The sequence below is a fragment of the Choloepus didactylus genome, chromosome 3 (assembly GCF_015220235.1).
Source record: "Choloepus didactylus isolate mChoDid1 chromosome 3, mChoDid1.pri, whole genome shotgun sequence".
Taxonomy (NCBI): Eukaryota; Metazoa; Chordata; class Mammalia; order Pilosa; family Megalonychidae; genus Choloepus; species Choloepus didactylus.
In genome coordinates, this window is record NC_051309.1 from 129,184,905 (window position 1) to 129,191,119 (window position 6,215).

At 38.9% G+C, this 6,215-nt stretch overlaps 1 pseudogene; it reads left to right on the plus strand.

Moving 5' to 3' along the window:
- Window positions 1–4,265: 4,265 nt before the first annotated feature.
- Window positions 4,266–5,914, plus strand: LOC119530422 (annotated as a pseudogene).
- Window positions 5,915–6,215: the final 301 nt, after the last annotated feature.

Below are 6,215 nucleotides of genomic sequence, written 5' to 3' on the forward strand. Positions count from 1 at the left end.
AGGAACAGTTGCAAAAAACAATACAAAACCCATACACAGAACTCCAGCATACCCCGACCCCCCTCCCCTGATACCCTGATCCACCAACTTTAACATCCTGTCACACCACAATTTCTTTCTTTCCCTCCCTCCCTATCATCCATCATCTATTGCTCTGTCTTCTGAACATATGAGAGCAAGCTGCACATATCCTTGAACAAACCCTATAATTCACATATACAATTCCCATGAACAAGAACATTCTTTTATGCAATCCCATTAAGCACAGCTAAGAAGTTCAGGAAATTCAACATTGATACAAAGCTTCTATTCTATATTTCCCTTTTTTTTTTCTTACGTCCCAACTGTATCCCTTTGAGCCTCCTCTCCTCCATCCTCAGATCCCATCCAGGATCATCGTTGGCATTTAATTATCATTGTCTATTTGGACTGTCTTTTTCTATTTTTTTTTTCAATTGTGGAAACATATATACAGCCTAAATCTTCCCATTCCAACCCCTCCCTAGCTTTCCATTAGTGGGATTAATCACATTTAGAATGTTGTGTTGCTATCACTTTCCTACCATCCATTACTAGAAATTTTCCTTCACCCCAAACAGAAACCTACACTCATTTCTTAACTCCCCATTGCCCCTTCCCCCACTTCTCGTAACCCATACTCTACTTTTCATCTCTATGGTCATATTCTCTGATAATTTCTTTGTGTTTACCATGGAGCTTAAATTTAACCTCTGAAATCTATAACAACCTTGTTTTTCTTTGATACCAACTTAACTTCAATAGGACACGTATATTCCTATATTCCTCCATTCTCCCACCTTTATGTAGTTCTTGTCAAAAATTACATATTTTACATTGAGTCCAAAACCACTGATTTGTCATTAGAATTTATGTATTTTAGATCCTGTAGGAAGTAAACAGTGGAGTTACAAATCAAAAATTATTGACTTCTATTTGTATTCCATAGTGGTCAGAGAATGTGCTTTGAATATATTCAACTGTTTTTGTTTTTGTTTTTTTAATTTATTGAGGCTTGTTTTATGTCCCATCATATGGTCTATTCTGAAGAAATATCCATGATCACTAGAGAATAATGTGTGTCCTGGTAATTTGGGATGTAATGTTCTATATATATCTGTTAAATTTTTCTATCTCTCTCTCTCCTTTCTTTGTTTCTCGGTCAGTAGGGCTCCCTTTAGTGTCTGAAGTAGGGCATGTCTTTTATTAGCAAAATCTCTCAGCATTCGTTTGTCTGTGAAAAATTTAAGCTCTCCCTCAAATTTGAAGGAGAGTTTTGCTGGATGAAGTATTCTTGCTTGGAAATTTTTCTCTCTCAGAATTTTAAATATGTCATGCCACTGCCTTCTCACCTCCATGGTGGCTGCTGAGTAGTCAGTACTTAGTCTTATGCTGTTTCCTTTGTATGTGGTGAATTGCTTTTCTCTTGCTGCTTTCAGAACTTGCTCCTTCTCTTCAGTATTTGACAGTCTGATCAGAATATGTCTTGGAGTAGGTTTATTTGGATTTATTCTATTTGGAGTTCGCTGGGCATTTATGCTTTGTGTATTTATATTGTGTAAAAGGTTTGGGAAGTTTTCCCCAACAATTTCTTTGAATACTCTTTCTAGACCTTTACCCTTCTCTTCCCCTTCTGGGACACCAATGAGCCTTAAATTCAGATGTTTTATTTTATCTATCGTATCCCTAAGATCCATTTCAATTTTTTCAATTTTTTTCCCCATTCTTTCTTTTGATCTTTCATTTTTAATTCTGTGGTCATTGAGGACACTGAGCCATTGTTCAACTTCCTCTAATCTTGTATTATGAGTATCCAGAGTCTTTTTAATTTGGCCAACAGTTTCTTTTACTTCCATAAGATCTTCTATTTTTTTATTTACTCTTGCAATTTCTTCTTTATGCTCTTCTAGGGTCTTCTTTATGTCCTTTATATCCTGTGCCATGCTCTTCTTCATGTCCTTTCTGTCCTGTGCCATGCTCTCATTGTTTGATTCTAGGTTTTTGATTAATTGCACCAAGTACTGTGCCTGCTCTGATCTTTTGATTTGGGTGTTTGGGTTTGGGTTTGGGTTCTCCAAAACATGTGGTTTTATCATGTGCTTTAAGATTTTCTGTTGTTTTTGGCCTCTTGGCATTTGCTTTACTTGATAGGATTCTTTCTGGATATAAAAAATACCATTTTCACAGACAAACAAGTTATCTCTAATTTGTCAGAGCTACAGCTTGGTGGCATATACTTTCTCTTACTAGCCAGCAGATGGCATCCGTGAGTCACCTATTCCCCTCAAGTCAGTTCTCCCCAACTTTGTCTTTGTGGTGTGTGGGGATCTGATTCTTGTGGGGTTCAATTGGTGCACTAAGTTTGGGTGTGTTGTTGGTGCTGTCTGCCCTGAATGTGGAGCATGTGTCTGGGTGGTTAGGAAAGCAGGGCAGCTTTAATAATCAAACCTCCCAGGTGTTCCCAGAGATTTAAGGCTATTGCAAGAGCTTAAGCCTTCACTTCAGTCTTGCCACAGATTGTCTCTGCTGCTGACCCACAAGTCCTTGGTATTGGCGTAGGGTCCCTGGGATTTCTGAGTAGGTCCCCTGTCCCAGCCATGGTCTTCCAGGACCTCTGCTGAGGGAAGGCTGTGCCATGTCACAAGTGCACACCAGCCTCCAGGGAAGCCCTGGGCTGCTGGGCCATGCAGGGGCATTCCCAGCCTGCTTTAAAGATTGTTGAATGGGGCATGTTAATAACCCCCTTTTTGCACAGTTCTGCCTTCCCAGCTCTGGGACAATTAGCTGTGGGTGCACTAAAGGCCACTATCCATGGCTGATATTGTGGTGTGTGCACAATGCTGTGGGAAACACTCTTGGTGCAGCTCTGGGCTATGGCTCTGTCCCTGGGCAGGAGTGTCCCCAGCCCGCCAGGGAGATGGCTGCAAGGGGTGTGGCTTCTTTCTCCTTTTGGCTCCCCTCTGTCCCCCTGGCCCTGAGACAATCAGCAGCAGGTGTGGGGAGGGCTATCCTCCATGACAGACACTGAGGTGTTAGCTACAGCCCGCTCCTGCCATGCTTCACTGCATGGTTCTTACTGCCATATCTGCAGCCACGCCTGGGTTTTTTTTTTCTTTTTTAAAGGAACTAGTCCTTCTCCAAATGCCAACCCATGGTTTCCCCACACCGCAGTGTGGCCACTGGACTTTCAGCCAGCTTACTCACTCATTTCAGAATGAAGACTCCCAGTTTCACTGAATGCACGGTCCCTGTGGATTTAGCAGAACTTGTACGGCTGGCACATCACTGGAACTGGTGTTCTGGGTCACTTTCTGGCTTTTATCTAGTATTTTTCATGGAGGTGTTTTTTTGCCCTGTCTCACCTAGCCGCCATCTTAGGTTCTCCTCAAGTTCTTTCTTAATTGTGATCCTTCCTATTCATTTATTTTACTAGGTAATTGGTCAAAAATCAATGTCAATTTCTAGAACTACTACTGTTTTTAAAATTACTTGGCAAGCAAAAATGTGCTGGCAATTTTATTATCTAACCAAACTGGCCAATCAAATCTGCATCGTTATTTTTAATCAAATATATTATCTTTACCTGAAAAAAAGTGGGGCAGAGGGAGAGAACAAAGGAGCAAATGAAGATTCAGCTGGTGATTTACAGGGTAAGTATTTCAACCAAGGTCCATCAGGCTCCACAGCCCATTAATTTTTCTACACTGAACTGTCAATGTGTAGGTTACTTTGAAAGAATGATTTTTTTTGTGTGGTTCATGTACTATCAAAAGTGAAAGATATGCTGCATAAAGAGACTAAAGGCAAGGCAAAAAGATAACTGATTATTGCCTACAGTTCTACTAAGAGCATAAATTCAAAACTAGTTTTGCTATAAATCATGGAATGCATAGACAACATAATTAATATTGTTCTTTAACAAGCCCTTTGTGTGATTTTTAGATGTATGGACTGAGCACATGGAGGCAATTCAGCTATGATTCACCACAAAATAGTTCCACTAATACTGATTTAGGACTTAGAGTTTTCTGCTAAAAATTCCTTTTTGACTACTACTTCTTAATATATTTCATTAAAATTCTGGTCTTTTGGACTCACTAGGAATTTTGTTCAATCACATTCACAAGACTTTACATTGCCAACTTGTCGCAAAACCCAAGGACACAAGCCCACAAAGAAAACATCAGCCTCATCGATCATTTTGACAGCCGCTGAGCTGGATCACAGACCCATAAAAAGTTTGCATTATGGAGGAAAACCAACCCACTAGAAAACTATTAAGAAAGAAAGCTTCTCATAATCTTCACATGGTTTACCTATTTGTGTTTTCTTTTCATAGAGCTTCTCATGAAAACGAGAATGAAGTCAGCAAGTCCAATGACAGGTAAGAAGAGAGAAATCTATTGACTTTTACTCCCCTCATAAGCACTTTTAAAATTCTGTTTATCAGTCCTTGCTTAGACATATTTCAAAAACAATTCGTTTTTCATTAGTCTTCAGATGGTTATATGATAAATATTATAATTTATTTGCAGAGTTCCTCTAAACTAGTCAGGTTGATGACTGCTTCAAAACACTTTTTCCTTTCCTCCCACTGAATTTCCTTCTTTGAGTTTGTGGTTTGCAAGTGTCACAACTAAGTAAAAATACATTAATTTGAGAACATATAAATTGTAACAAAAAACGGCTTTTTAAGAGAAAAGTACACAAAGAAGAATATAAATCTATTTTGACAAATTATGAGGCACTGACTAATTCAAAAATGATAGGTTGGAGCTATCTGAAGAATCAAGTTTATCCAATAGGAATCAAGTCATATGCCAGAAACAACTTTTGATTTCCAGCCAAATAGAAGAAGATATATTTTCTGCATTTAGAAGTTCAGGACATGATTCTTTTCTTTCCTAACATATTCTGAGACAAATTTCTCTTTTTAAAAAAAATCTAGCATAAGTTGAACTATTATTGCATATGAAGATAATTTTTGAAAATTTGTTTCCTCAATGATTACTATAACCTTAAAATATTTTAATGGTAAAATATTAGTGTTTATGAAGGGCCCTCACAGGCTCCACTATGGAGCCATTGTCCCCGGGTCAATCTGGGGCGGCCGGTCCCAGAACCATCGATGAGGTCTCTTCTCTCCAGGGATGGTAAGTTAGAAGAAGCTTCCATTAGCCCTGCTCCAGGGTGAACCATGTGCCAGAAGACATGGAGAATGCTCTTACTGAGAGCCAGAACTCCCATGCTTCTTTGCTCAATGTCCATTACATCAACCCCATCCAACTAATGGCCAGGATTGAGACCTAAGAAGAACGGGAAAAGAAAGGCATATCTGATGTCAGCAGGACTTTGTCACCTTTGACCCCTTATTTGCAACATTACTGTGGATGATAGAGTTGAATATGAATGGAAGCATTTAGAACACATGAGAGAAGGAGGTGCTGCAGTATGACTACCATGCTTCTTATTGTGATTTATGTCTTTTAGCAGTTTTTTTATTTAATGTATTAATACATGCACATGTTGTGTGCAAACTGCACCATTGGTGGGCAACAATGTTAATGACAAAAGTGACCAGTGCCTTTTTATTAGCAAAAATGACCCACTCAAAGCTTTTCTTTTGAGGGGCTTTTGAGTAAGTGCTACCCATCATTTCATTCATCCTTGCCTGGATTGAGACCTGGTCCTGGAATTCAAAGTGTTACCTCAAGAAACAGAGAAAGAAAACAGACTCCAGATAATTCCAGATGCTTCAGAGAGCGCAGCACTTAAACCTGGTGGTCTTTCCTATGATCATTTTTATGCTCCTGAATCTGAAACAGGATCTGAAGAAGAAGCTGAAGAAAAACAAGTATGAGAGAAACCACTCCTAGAACTGTACTACTTTTGTTAAATGTGAAAAATCCTCAATGCATGTCATTGGAGATTTAAAAAATGATGGGGTTCTCGCTAGTAAAACTTGAAATGGTGACATGCACAGCTGATCTTGCTGAATGGATAATAAGGAATTTACTTATTGTAATACCTCACAGACATTGAACCATATCCACATAATCTGCAGGTCTGCCTGTGACTGATAAGATAATGTAATGACCTGTTGTATAATCAGTGAGACCAAATCTGAACTGTTAATGAAAGGTTGCAAAAAAGTCTTGTCTTGTATTCCTTATCAAAAGACCTCTTGATATATTGAA